Here is a 15,969-nt window from a genome sequence, read left to right on the forward strand (position 1 = left end):
AAATCATATTACATGTCTAAGAAAAGGATGGGTTGAGATCTGTCTCTTTTTTTTGTCTTAGTCACTAATGGTGTCTGTCAGTAGCAAACCATTTCTAAAATGTGCTCAAAACCATTTTAACTTGAACCAGTACATTTTTAAATTATTCCTTGTGAAACATATGTGGCCCAAAGGCAAATTAAACAAATGTGTCTCTTTTTGCTTATCTTGACCTGCATGACATTATTTTCATGTATATGGAACTCTGACAAACCTCATGGAATGTAAAGGTAGGGAACCCCAAAACTGTATCGCCCTACATTAAAAGAAGTATAAACAAAAATCACAAAGACTTTATTTCTTACATACTAATTTCAATTTTCTAAATTGAATCACTTCTAAATTTTATTTGAAGAGAAACTTCCTTTTCTAAGGAATGAGAACTATTTAGATTCCTTTGATATTTGATGTTTCCATACACCAATTAACAGGAAATTTAGCAACAGCAATCAGGGCTCATGATTCTTTTCTTCTTTAACGAATTTAGTAATTTCAGGTTAACGATTAAACACATTGAATGGCATAATTGGGGGAAGGAGCTTTCCCAGGCCATGAATGGCTTTCTGGTAGGTTACAACTTGTTCCGCACAGATAAGCTACTGTATGTTTAATTGAACAATCGAAATACCATTTTACTTCAAAGGGACAAAGGCAATAATTGGATGTGCTGATGGAATCTATATGTATGACTGTTTTCTATCATGGAATAGAATTGGACATAGTTTTATATTCCTATGAACTAAACACATGGAATTTACTGCATAAAGGGAGGTATTGTATAGCAGACAAACATGAGAGTTGTATAAGAATCAGGTTAATAACAGTGAACCATTTATCCTCAATGTTTAGTCACTTACTTGGTATATATATGTGAATGTATATAAATGGATATATATGAATATATATGAATTACTGCCTTGCCTCATTGGTTTATATACCCATGTAATTTTACCTTAGAGAACTTTTATTTGCTTTAAAGATCTTGTGGTACTGGGGGCTATATGCATAGAAGACCAAGTCTAACGTTGTTAAAAAAAATACCCATGGTTAGGCAAAAATTAAATGTGAAAAAGCTTTACAAATTCAGAACACTATCTTGAAATAAAATACCAGACACATTTGTTATTTAATAATCAGAAGTGTTAGAGAAGGGATTCAAAGAGCTGAAGGTAGTTTGCAACCCCATAAGAACAACAATACCAACCAACCAGAGCTCCCAGGGACTAAACCACTACCCAAAGACTATACATGGACAGACCCATGGCTCCAGCTGCATATGTAGCAGAGGATGTTGGACACCAATGGGAGGAGAAACCCTTGGTCCTGCCAAGACTGCCCCCCCCCATTGTAGGGGAATGTCGGGGGTTGGGAAGGGTGGATGGGTGTGGAGGGGAACACAATTATAGAAGGGGGATGAGGGATTGGGATAGGGGGCTTGTGGATGGGAAATCAGAAAAGGGACAACATTTAAAATGTAAATAAAAATATCCAATAAAAAGAAGAATAAAGATAATCAAGAGTGTTTGGGAGATCTAGAACGGCGTATAACGCTGTAGTCCTAATAAAGCGAACAAAGCTAAACTCCAAAACAAGAAGGCACTGCAGCTGGGGGAGTCACTGGAGCTCCTTTCCACTTAGCACAAATTGTGTCTACTTAACGTACTTAACCTTGTCGTCGCTATTAGTTCACTGGTGAGTCGGATGCTAGTGCTGTGCTTTGTGATGAGTAGAACATCAACTGGTTCTGTTGGATGCCATACATTTTTACGTAAAAGGACAACTCAGATCCTGAACTTTGGAACGTGTACTTACTTAATAATTGCTCTTCAGATATGATACAGGAGCCCCTTGTTTAGGGTTGTCCCTGAATACAGGGCTAATTAAGCAAGTCACAATCCAAGCAAATCTTTTGGACAAAAAAAAAAATTGTCCCTGGCTTGTCTTCAACGTATGTTTCTAAAATCCGAAAAATTTTCACTATCGAGAATACATTGATATTAATCTAAGGGAATAAGGGATTAAAGTCAGGAATAAGACATGCTAGTATACAAAGACATGGTCAGAAATTTCTAGTGGTGAACAATGTACCAATCTTATAAACAATAAGGTCTTTTCATAATGGAGAAGACATTATTTGTGTCCCCAAAGACTCACACTCCAGCAGCAGAATAGGAGGAAATAAACATTTAAGCAGAGGGACTCACTGTATCTTTATGGACCAGGATTCGTTCCCACTGTGGTAGCCTCATAGCTGGAGAGGTGGGTAAGGAAGAAAAGGTAATTCTTTCTTAAGGAAAGTTCTGTGGACTGGATTTCAAGAGACTAAATAGGAATAATAAGCTTGTTTGAAGGTTGAAGGAAGTGTGTCCAAAGAAGTAGAAAACCGACTTCAGTACTTATCTAATTGAAAGTATTTAAACAGTCCTCCTAGCTGCCATTCCAAATCCCAAAACACACTGCCAAGTCTCCTGGAGGGGCCCTCAATGCTTGTCTCACCCAGATCAGGCCTGTGTAGGCCCTAACCTGACACACAGTGTTGGCAAGGTGCCTGAAGATCCAGTCAGTTTTCTTTGGAAAGATTTTACCATCACCATGTAGAGCATTTTCACAGCAGGTTAAGACTGGAGGACTGTTTGGGTTTTTCTTATTATGGGATAGCACGGTGATCTCCTCCTTCCTACTGCTTCAGGTCTAATTCCTAAACAAACACAAGTTTTTGGATGGGATCTTTGAGAAAATGCAGACTCCTATTGGTCCTTATTGGAATGCATGCATACCCGGGAGCTTTAACAAGGCTAATCCAGGCCCAAAGAACATTATGCTCTCTTTAGAAGACAGCCCTACCTCATACAATTTAGCAAAATCACTCGGTTTCCAATCTCATCAGAAAAATCATGGCTACCATTCACTGGTAGGATTAACTAAATATTCCTTTGATTTCATATATTGTCAATAACCACAATATTTCAACGGTCTCATTTAGGTAATAGCTGTTAATAATATCCATTGTATACTTATAACATGTCACACACTGAGATAATCATATATTGTATCCAATACCAGCCATGTAAACTGTCTTATCTAGTTTTGTATCTGGGAAATACTGTCTTACAGCTGTCCTCCCAAACCTCTGGCTTTTACAATGTTTCTACCCACTCTTCTATATGACCCCTGAGCCTTGAGGGGAGGAAGCATTATTTAGATATCTCAATTAAGGCTGAACATTCCACTAAGTTATTTTCTGAACTTTGACCCATTGTGAGTCCATAATAACCAGCATAGTTCCAGTCATGATGAGATTGTGGGAGCACGTGAACTTAGGAGGGAAAGGCAGTATAGCATCATGGCCTTGGAAGAGTTAGAGACGAGAAAGCAGGGGCTGAATTTGATCAGAATACATTTTTTTCCTGCATGAAAAATTCTCAACTTATATCTATGCACAAATACACACACACACACACACACACACACACACACACATGCACACACACGATGCACACAACGCACGCCTTGTGCAAGCACACACACACACACACACACACACACACACACACACACACACACACACACACAAAGGGAGTGGAGAATTATAACAGTACAACCCGCATCTAGGCCTTAGGATAGATATTCAGAGGTATTTTACACCAATGCTACCCACTCCCCTTATCTCTACTCTGACTTTTAGAGAAAATTCCCACCAAAACTTTAAAGTATTATTTCTAAACCCCTGCTCTTTAATAAATGATATACTGAGGTTTCTAATGAAAACATTTCACTGTCTGTAATATCTTCTTTTAAATGACTCCTTATAATTTAGTTTGTTTTCTTTTGTGTCAATTGGCCCTTTCAAAGTCTCTCTTTTGTTTTGTTGCAATTTTGGCTTTATTGGAATTTCAAATCAAGGCATTTTCCCCCTGTGAAGTTCACAGAGGACGCCCTGGGACACCCGTACATTGCAGCAGAGGCTAAAAATGGAAAATCCGGAGCCTTTAACTGGACACTGGCTTGGTAATTGCTCCTCTGGTGCCCTCACCGCATTACTAGATGTGTGAGAGTCAGGACATGGGAGTGCAGTGTTCAGTAAGGGCTAAGCAAACAGTTTGACCAGCACATGTTAACCCCAATCATAATTTAAGAGTCCCTATTTTTGTTCACCACTTAAACAATGAATATTTGACGTTACCCCCTCTGAACACTGCCTGTGACTAAAGGTCACAAACCTTCAGCCATTAATATTTCCATGAAACTTTTTTCTTAGCCAATGTCTTGAGAAACAAAAGAGCCTTGTTTGTTTTTTCTTTTGAAGTTTACCTTTATTGTTAATCCACAATATAAACGAGACAATTCGTTTAAACATGAATTCTTAGTCAATGTGGTTACTGGATTTATATTTAGTCAATTTTTAATAACTTACTGTTATAACAGTAACCCACTCAGGAAAGTTATTTTCACAGTTATATTTAGATAAATTTAGATAGAAGACCTTAAATCTATCATGATCAATTTCCACACCCACCTCCATCCCACTGTTCACAGTAACTTTAGTCTCCAGATAGAATTTACACGACATTAAAAAGTTAAGGAAGCTTATAGAATACATTAGTATTGTTCCCTGATGTATTAGCAGAACGTTTATAGCTATTTGCGATGAAGAGAGGAAAAGGATATCAGTGCTGACTTTGAAGTAATATCTGGACAAATGATTCTCTGGCAGAACTGAGTCGAAACATGTGAGATTCCAAATCTCCAGCCCTGTACTCACATCAGAAGAAGACTGTGCTGCTCGATTCCCACATGTTGGATCCCTCAACTGCCCACACAGCACAAGCCCCACAAACAGGTCAAGCCGTGGGGCAGAAGTCAGTGCTGACACAAATAATGGTAAGAACATTGATAGTAAAAGGAAACGTGTATCAGAAGAGCTAAAATTATAGCAAATGAGACTCTTATGTGGTAAAAGGGCAGTTAAAGGGAGCACAATAGCAACGGAGAAAGAAGGAAAGAAAGAAAAGCCCCAAACACAACAGAAGAGCAGTACAGCATCTGGTGACATCTCAGCCGAGAGAAAGGGCATCCTTTACAGTGTGGCAGTTTCCATCGGAGGTTCTGACTTGTTTTGCACTTTTTCTTTAGTATCCTTTTGTGACAGCATCTTGATAAGTTTTCAAAGGTGAAAATCATGTGCTTAAACAGTAACCAGCTTTCTAGTTCTTTAAGGACTGGCATAAACTGGGATGGTGGGGAGATGACTGGGTATCCTAGGTATAATGACCCACATGTGTCCTGTGGGAACAGAGCAGGTAGTGGTCAGGACAGTAAGGACTGTGACGTCATGATGCCTCACAAATCCTAAGTCTGAAGGTCTGCACATGACCTCAGAGACTGAATCCTCTACAAACTCCTGTGTGGCATAGAAGAAATAAAAATCTGCACCAGAGATCAGATATTTTAATTGAGCATACTTACATTTTTCTGTTTCTAATTCTGTGCTCTCCTAGTTATGTGATAAAGTTACGTATCTTATTTATTGAGGCTGGTTAAATAATCAATTCACTGAGGCAATATACGTGTTTGCAGTAAATTTAAAAGTCGAGCTTTAAAATATTTTCTTAAGCCACATCATATTTATGTCTTGTGTTTCTTTGCAATGGAACTGTCTCATCTTTCCAGTGAAAATGGAGTAAATTGTGTCCTATCCATTTTCAGGAAAGCATTATTCTACCACCCTATTTTGAATTTTTAGTTCAAAAAAATATATTTGCAACAAGTATGTGAGATTTTAGGAACTTATGGCAAATAACCTCCATAACTAAATATACATAAGTAGATATTTTATCAAAATTATTTCATAGCCACAAAATATCTTACAGGGATAAATACTTTGACATTAATGGTTTGTAAAAGTTGTCACTGTCAATTTATCCACGTATATGTACAGTCTTGGGTGACAACTACAGTGAGTCAGAACGATGCACTGTAATAAACGCTGTGATATTGAGTAAACATGCATTCAGTCTAAGATGAAAAATCACTGGAGGGTTATTTGCTGTCTTTTCTCTTTCTGATAATTATTAAGTTCTGAGATTATCTCCACAATCGTGAGTCATACAAGAGCCTGTGGAAATAATCAGATGAGGTTTGCGTTCCTGGATTTTTTTTTTTTTTTTTTGCCTCCTTCAGAGATTTAATTTTTAACTTTATAACGTTTCATATCGATAATGGTGAAGAAAACTATAATGTAATATAGATGGAACCAGTAGAATAATATTCCATAGAAAAATCTACTTATCTTCTTTACAGAAATCTGAGGCCAAGAAAAAAACAGAGCCCTGCTTTGGAAACCCTTCTAAATGAGGGGAGGCAGGGTACATCTTCATCTCCCAACAGAGGGACATGTCTCAGAAACAAAATGAGATAACAAATATAAGCAGGTATAGTATTTGTTCTGAGCAAGGTTACCCCTAAACAGCAGAAAACCTGGGAAATTCAGAACAGCAAAGGGACACACCTGTGAGGAATCGTGCCACTGCTGAGGGGCTGTGATCCTACTGAGAATTAACCGAAAAGCAAACAGTTCCCTTTAACTGTTGGTATACAGTACACAGTGTACACTACAGAGTACACACAGTGCACAGTGTGCAGTGCGCAGTACATAGTATGCAGTATGCAGTATCCAGTACACAGTATGCAGTACACAGTACACAGTACACAGTACACAGTACACAGTATACAGTATACAGTACACAGTACACAGTACACAGTATACAGTACACAGTACACAGTATACAGTACACAGTACACAGTATACAGTACACAGTACACAGTACACAGTACACAGTATACAGTACACAGTACACAGTATACAGTATACAGTACACAGTATGCACAGTACAGTATACAGTACACAGTACACAGTATACAGTACATAGTATACAGTACACAGTACACAGTACACAGTATACAGTACACAGTATACAGTACACAGTACACAGTACACAGTATACAGTACACAGTACACTCTACACTGTACACACAGTACACAGTTTGCAGTATGTAGTACACACAGTATACAGTGTGTGGTACACAGTGTACAATACAGAGTATGAAGTATACAGTACACAGTACACAGTATGCAGTATACAGTATGTAGTACACACTACACAGTGTACAGTACACAGCATACAATATACAGTACACAGTATAGAGTATACAGTATATAGTAAGCAGTACACAGTACACAGTTCATGGCACATGGCACAAGGCATATGGCATACAGCATACAGCACACGGTACACAGTACACAGTATACAGTATGCAGTACACAGTACACAGTTTACAGCATGTGGCATATGACATACAGCACACGGTACGGCACACGGTACACAGTACATGGTACACGGTACACGGTACATGGTATACAGGCTTTCCCCAGCAGTTTATTTTCATGCTGGGATTAATTTATCAACTCAGGTGTCAGACAGTAAGCTCCATGCGTGACATGAAAGTTACAGAATTATAAATGATACAAAGGACATTTTGGAGAACTCCCCTTTCCATGTTTTGAACTAAGGAGAGACCCTAAAGTAAGAGTACACAAGATCACCCACAGCTGACAAGAGTGTGGTGGCGTGCTGGGCTAACATCTTCCTGTTACAGTGAGTAAGTCTAATTCTATACGAGCTTGATCTCCCTGCCTCTGATATCTGAAACACCTTTTCTGGGGCCTAAAAGCAAGTCACAATAGACATATGCAAAGTACAAGAGTGAGATACTCATTGTTGCACTTGCATGTGTGTGCACAAACTGTGCCTCTGTGGAATCCTCGTTTTAAGAATCCTCAGGTATCGAGCAAAATGCTCTGTAAGCTCAGTCTCACTGGCAGTCTTCCCAGGAAGCCGAAAAACGCCACCATGGTGACTACATTTTACGAGAAGGAAAACCTATTTTGAAGTAAGCTGCTGTGTACTATTTATGGCACTAGTTATACCGAAGATTATATTTCATTTTAAAGGTCAGAGTCCTTATGTTGTTGTAAAACAATAATCATCAGACCCTAATATGAAGACAATGACACAAATCAGAGGACAGATGACAAGACATTTACCCTCCTCTAGTCTCTGAGCACCCTCTTCTTGGGTAGGAACAGAAACTGGTGAATGTAAACTTTTACACATTAAAGCCAAGTTCATTCCTCTAAACTTTTGGTTTTCCTATTTTTTTTAAAAAAAAAAAAACAGAATACATGAACAAAACAATGAAAATACCCTCTGTGGCACTGACAGTGTGCTCACCCTCTGTCCCACCTGTCGTTCCACTGGCTACCCCATGTCTTCACTGTGCAGAACAAAGAATGTGCAGTAATGACTCAAGGAAGCTGGTTTGTGCTTCTGAGGAGCTGTTCCTGTACTGTGTAAACCATGTGGACGGTTGATGAAAAAACAGGCGAAGCTTTTCTACTCAGAGGGCAAAGCATCTATCATGCCAGTCTGCATGGGAAGGGACTTGGAAATGAGACCTGTGATTTCACAAGGTGCTGTGGCCTGGGTTGTTGCACAGGCCCGTGATTCAGACACTATTCACTTTTTTCCACTTTAGTACTCTACCAGTTTTTTGTGTTTTTGGACAGAGACTCAGAGAGATGACTTCTTTGAGGACTGTCTTCATTTTATTTTTATTTCTTTAATTTGGGGGTTTCGCTTTCTTCTGGTGTACGGGGAAAGAGTCCTTATCAAATGACGCTTTTTAAAGGTTTTGCATATCACTTCTTATAATCCTTCACCAACTTTATGGTCAAAATAAAATAGAAAAAAGTGGTGGTCTAGGGAATCCTGGAGAATAGATCTGCTAGAGCAATTTCACCTGTGTGCTTTCCAGAGTCTAGCAGAGAAAGGTAAATCTGGGTAGTGAAAGATTTAATAAAGGAGACCCTTAAAGTCAGTGGGACGAATCTGTGTCCCCTTCTTGTGGCATCTTTTAACTCACTCTAGAACATGTACCTAACCCCTTCATCTGCCTCATTTCTTAGCAAAATTAGTCTACTTTGAAGGTATCAGCAACACTCCAGTCACTGAGAACTGTCTTTACCAAATGTGAGAACACCTTACTCTCTTTTCTCTGAATTCTCTACCAGGAGCTAAGTCATCATCCATGCCCTAGAGGGACTCCAAAAATGCCTTGTTTGGATTCCAGGGAAGGGAGAAAGGAAGAGCTGTGTTCTGTGCTGTGAATTCACTGGGATTTAAATAAACTTGGGAGGAAGACATAACATCCCGCTGTGTCTATGACGCACGATGCTCAACAGTTTCCAGTCTCTTTCCACCTGAACCATGATGGACAGCCACGTCTACCCACTGACTTCTAAAAATTTGATCACACCAGCTTTTATAAGCTCCCTTGATTTAAAGTCACAATGACACCCATTCAAATGAATTCACCACAGCTCCTAACCCATTGAGATACTGAACATGTCCTGATTGTTGGCAAATGGCTTATAATGTTTTTGCCAAAAATTTGATAAAAATATTTGATTGTGTCTTATTTTTAGTCTCCAGAAAATGAGTGGTGTTTGGTAGATGATTCATGAGGGTGCAGCATTTCAAGACCCAAAGGTAGCTTTGCCGACCTGATGGCTAATGACAGGGAAGGCTTTTTGTTTATAAACTGAATTTCCATTGCAGCTCTCTTGAGTTGTGACAATGATTGAAAAGGGGTATGAGTTAGGTCTGCACTCTTGAACAGACACAGAACCAAAGAGGCACACCTAAGCCAGCAGGAGATAGTTTACGAGAGATACCCTCAGAAGCTTCTATCCAAGCAGAGTGGGTTTGGGACTAGAGGTCCCAATTTGGCCTTCTGTCTAACCCAGAGGCATGTACTTACACATAGAAACTTCATGTTCTGAATTACCTGCTTTGACAAAGTGTTACAATTTTTTGATGCATTCAATCTTCTAGGCCTGTTTGAGGTAATTTAAGAAAATATGAATGCAGGCATTTGTTTTAGATACAAACTATTATTTATGTATGTGCCAGAGAATATCTTCCCCTTCCCACCGCATCTCTAGAAATGATGTAATGGCTGTAGACCAAAACCAGAGGAGAATGTGTTTAACGTGTCATGAACAAGTAGCCCACGCTGTCCTACATTTTCCATGGAAAAATGTGTAGAACATTATTCTTAACTTCTATTCAGTTTCTAAAGACTTGACTTTTTTTTCCACATACTTTTAGGGCCCTCTCCAAACATACCTAATGTGTCTTTTGATGGAATTGCAATTTTATATACAATAGTAACACAAGAGTGAATAATTTTAAAAAGGAGCCACTGCTCTGATATTTGAATAAATGGGAAGAAAAATAAGAAATACATTTTGGGGCTGGAGAGATGGCTCAGTGGTTAAGAATACTGACTGCTCTTTCAGAGGTCTTGAGTTCAATTCCCAGCAACATCATGGTAGCTCACAACCATCTACAATGGGATCTGAAGTCATCTTCTGGTGTGACTAAAGACTGCTATAGTGTATTTATAAATACATAAAATAAGTAAATAAATAGTAAAAGAGAAAGAAATACATGCTGTCATGAGAGTAACTCGGGAAATGACAAACTAGAATGACAGTCAGAAAGCTTTACTTTACCTCAGATGATACCATACTTCACCATTCCATTGTGATGTTGAATTTCTTATTTATTGTTCTAACAACACATATAGGGTTCATGGCTTGACTATACATGAAATGCTCAGCTTATACTCTTGGGGATCTCGAAGACAATGCAGACAAACAGTACTCAATTCTTTTGGTCATTGTTGTTATTATGGATTGTGAAGCAAGATCAGGCAGGCTTTAAGAATAAACATTGTCTTTCCATGTTTTTTTTTAATAAAATTAGATATTCCTCCACCATCTACAGAGCGTGCATAATGGTCATCCGTTGTTGCTGTCACCATGTGTCTGAGGCTTCACAAGGTGGCCAAAGGAGCAGCACATGCACTTCTAGGGATGGATCAGCAATAACATGGAACTTACCAAGTAAGTGTGCTCCATGAGGGACAGTTAAACAATTCAATTCCCACACTGTATCAATGCCTACTCTGCATGTGCAATATGTTGTTTTCATTGAAATATAGTATGTAAATGCATTTTGGAGATTACTCACTGGAAACACACAATAGCCTTTTGACTCCTTGTTTGCTTGTTTGTTTGTTTTCAATAGTTTATAGACACAGCTTCACTTTCCAAAGTGAAAGCAAATTCAGTACTTTTAGCCTCAACATCAAGCACATGTACTAACTGGAGAGATGGCAGTAGTTAAGAGAACATACTGCTCTTGTAGAGAACCTGTTTGTTTCTCACCACCTACATAGAGAGTAGCTCACAACTGCACATAACACTCGCTTCAGGGTATCTTCTGGTACCATCATCTTCAGGTATCTCCTTCAAGCATTCGTGTACATACGCACACACACTTAAAAATAAAATCTTTTAAAATAGAATATATATTATCTATAAGCATAATTGTTTACTAGCTATTAAGTTTTTAATGCTGGATAATTTCTGCAGTGATAATATATTGACTTTTTTTTTAAGATTCTTGCTTCAATTCTTTTATTATCTCAAATTCTTACTGCAAATGTAACTATTAAATGAAGTTACTGCAGAGAAGGATACCAGTTGCTAGGAATCTCATAAACCTGAAACCATAAATAGAAGTCACGGCATGGAACATCAGGAGAGTCACTCTCTCAAATGTGTAGTACTCTTAGTGGGCTCAGTATTCAAAGGCGCACACCATAATGGATGAGAACTTTCAAGGTCCTTCTTAGTTACTTAATCATTCTTTAAGGATTTGACTTGAGCTTGAAGAATTTACTCCTCTCCTGATGCTGTTAGAAACCAATTTTCAATCACTTCCCTATTTGCTTTATTACCTTTCTTAAAAGAAAAGTTTACGATCAAAATTTTATGCACTTTTATTACCAAGTTTCCAGTACATGTGACATCTTATAAAACATGTCACTGGAGGCACTGCCCATGGCTCAGTTCCAGCTCTAGATTATTCTCAACTATTGTTATAGAGACTTGGCCAACTTACGATGAACTGCTATTCCCATCGCAGGTACCTTCCCATGGAGAAATCCATGGCTGTCACAAGACAGGGGAAATGCCCCCAGAACTCAGTATGCCATAGAATTCTATGTCCATTTTCATGAATAACTTAGGAAATCTTTTCAGAACCTTTTACATTGGTAAGCACAATTCATTCAAGTCCCTTCTCTGTGTTTTCATTTCTTTATGCATTAATCCTTTCCATCTCAGATTCCCTTTCTCTTTTATTAAATGAAAAATCTTTAGTTACTTCAATAAACCATAGAGAGTTTGTACCTTGGACCTTTTCAGAGTCAAAACTTATATCCAGTAATCTACTCTCAAGACATGCAGGGGCTGGGACCAAGAAATGAATTACTAACTGCTAAGGACATTTGTTTATTCTTATACAACTTTATGTCCACACACTTCACCAGGATTGACCACAGGGTCCTTATCTTGATAAATATTTAAAATATAACCAACTATATTGAACCCAAATGGAAACAAGTATAGCAAAGTCATTGCTTACTCCCACCCCTTACATAAAGTATTTGAAATTTATTGTATTGATTTGACCATTTTAAAAGATACTAATAAATTTAGTTACAAGCCAGTCAACAAACATACATTTCCTGAAGGTTGGAATTTACCTGTCTTACTTCTAGCTCTAAGCTCAGAGCCTCATACATTAAAGCCTTATAATATTAAACACAATTTGATGAGTGAAGGACTTCTCAGTATATATCAGATGGTCAAATATAGACTTTTTGTTGAGTTCTTATTAGTACTATATTCTTTAAGATGTGGGCTTAGAATGGTAAAACCCTCACTGTAGCTAAGAGAATCTCTCCTCTTAAACTTAGCCAACTTCTTCTGATTTCTTGTTGACTTTAAAACATAAACTTATTTGAGTCTTCCTTCTCTTAAGTTGTTCTTGTTTTATTTTCTGTCAAGAGCTCAAGTAAAGTTAGTGCTAACAATTCAAATCATAGCTGAGCCTCCTGTGGAGAGGCAGTCTCGGTGTAAGGATTCAGCTATGTTAGCAGTCCAACTTCAGGGTAGAGATGTAGCTCAGTTGGGAGAGTGCTGTTACTCTCAGGTTCAATTCCTAGTATCTGAGTGTGGTAGCCTGTGACTCTCAATCCAGCAGTAGAAGGTGGAGGCAGGATAGTCAGAGATGCAAGGTCCTCCTTGGTCACATAGTCTGGAACAGATGAGATTATGTGACAACGAAAGAAAGTATTAACTTAAAGGGAAATGTCTGGCAGAATAGGAACAATGCCCAGAACACACCCACTGACACACGAGTATGTCACCTGTCAGCCCCACAACCAACGATGAAGCATTTGTCCTTCTCTTTGTGCTGGCATCTTCATCACAATGAAGCAAGCTGTGGCTTTCAATGGCTTCCCAGAGGATTTACTAGCTAACTCTGAACACTTTCCCTGTGCCAGCAACTTTTCCCAAACTCAGAATACCGACTTCTTTGGCCCAGAGGATGAAAGCCATATTAACACAAACAGATCACCATAGTTAAGCATACATGATATACTCAGGCTGTGTACTTTCTGAAGGAAGAGTCCATCTCAACAGAAAGAAGATCCTTCTAAGAAGAAGGTAGAATTTGGAAGTCAGACAGGCTCCTTAGTAACCTAGGGAGGAGTCAGGAGAGTGACCAAAGTTAATAAAGCCTATATTCAGTTAGAGGGAAGGAGACTGTCTCTGTGAAAAAGCTATCAGTTAAAAGAAAAAAGAAGAGGAGGAAGAAGGGAAAGAGGGGAAGAAGGGGAAGGGAAGGAAGAGGGAGATAAGTGAAAGAAGGGAAGAGGAAGAGGGAAAGAGGGGAAGAAGGGGAAGAAGAGGAGGAGGGGAAGAAGGGGAGGAGGGGAAAAAGGGGAGGAGGGGAAGAAGAGGAGGAGGAAGTCTTACAAGCTCACCAAGTGCAGACGCACAGCTTGAAGATGAGTGGAGCAGAATGCCTTCAAGGGCCAACAGGGACACTTCAGCTCTACAAGAAATTGAAGCATTTCTAGGAAACTTAAGGAACCATTTGCACACCTTTCTCACAAGCAGTAAGCTTGAGAGAAGAAAGAAGAATTCATATTTCATATTTGATAGCTCTCTCTCTTCTCTACAAACATGCACTTGGATGGGAAATGTAGGCTTTCTCTACCACCTTACAGCATCCTGGTATAAACAAGTAGCAAGGAGAATATTTTCTATGCCAAAAACCAAGTCTCAATTAACAGATTAGCTTCAAAGCTAAGTCAAACCTTAAATGTCTGAAGCTGGGTGGTTTGTTTGTCTTCTTAGTTTTTAATTTGCTTTTGCACTATTCTGAAACATATCTTTTTCCTGTTATCTTCTTAGGCAAGTAGAGGTCTCAGGTCCTTTAGAAACACACACACACACACACACACACACACACACACACACACACACACACACACTTTGTTGGGAAAGCAGAGGAGAGAAGCCCTTGCAATAATTCTAAACAATCGCCCCCATTTTAGGAGCAGCTTCCTTGTGAATGTGAGGCAATATTTTGGGAAAGGAGGACCTTCTAGGGGAAGAGAGTAATGATTTCTTGTTTGTCACATATTTATTGTCAGACATTATGTACTTACTGTGCACTTGACAAATCATTGTTTGATTTTTCTCCACTCTGATAACAAGAGGATTAAACAAGGGAGCATTTAAGAGACCTATACCCAGGACCTATACCATATAGTAAGGATTAGTGATACAGCAATTTAAAGATCTACACTCGTGCCTCTCCAGCCTGGCTTTTGTTTGCCTGCTTATAGCTGTTATAATTGTTGCTACTGTCATTTGCTAGTGCCCTGTTCATTTCTATGCTGAAGTTCAAATGCAGCAAAAGCAGACTTATCTGGTTGCCTGTCCGTTAGATGTCATCACCCCTGACCTTCCTGTACACCCATAATTTATGGTTATCCATTTGATCCTACAAGATTCTGAGTGAACTGAGGAATTTACAAATAGCTGATTTCCACAGTCTTGTTTGGTGACAAATGTATCAACACTCTCTTGTTTCCTTTGAAATCAGTCATCATTGCAGTCACTTAGAATAACCAGAAACTCTCTGACCATACCAGATAATATAGAATTTGCTCAACAGAACACTATGTTTTATTCATTTAAGCTGGCTCCCATGGGGTAATCTCCCCCTACTTAAGAAAATGAAGTTGAGACTCGGGAGCTGACTAAAGGAACTGGTGGGTTAAAGAACACTTGCCCCCTGAGTCACCAGTTCAAATCTGACCCCAAATTGCAAACATCTGAGTATTGTTTGCTAGTCTCAGCCCACACAGTGCAAGAAGAGCAGCCACATCAGATGCCTTCAGACACCATAGCTAGCTGCTGTTTTCAGTGGCAAAATAGGGACAAAAACACAGCAGGCTTACCTTTCCGTCCTTCAAGGGCAGTGCACTGTCTACACAATCCAAATGTCCAACACTCATTTTCCAAACTCACCACGTACTTTTCAAAACCTGTATGTTGTTTCTAAATGAGTCTCAAGTCACATTTAAGAGAAATATTTTTGTTTCATCAAAATGCTATTGCAAAGGCTTCCATATAACTCAGCTGATAAAGCGCTTGTCATGCAAGCATGAAGACCTGAGTTTGCAGCTCTCTCTCTCTCTCTCTCTCTCTCTCTCTCTCTCTCTCTCTCTCTCTCTCTCCTCTCTCTCTCTCTCCCTATTCCTCTGTCTCCCTCTGCTTCTGTCTCTCTTCCTGTTTATCTTTCTCTATCTCTGTCTCTGTGTCAGGGAAGCCAAAAATTTGTCTTAAAAAATTCATGTAGAAGAAAAAAAAAGTAC

This window comes from Rattus rattus, chromosome 4 (assembly GCF_011064425.1).
Source record: "Rattus rattus isolate New Zealand chromosome 4, Rrattus_CSIRO_v1, whole genome shotgun sequence".
In the NCBI taxonomy this organism is placed as follows: Eukaryota; Metazoa; Chordata; class Mammalia; order Rodentia; family Muridae; genus Rattus; species Rattus rattus.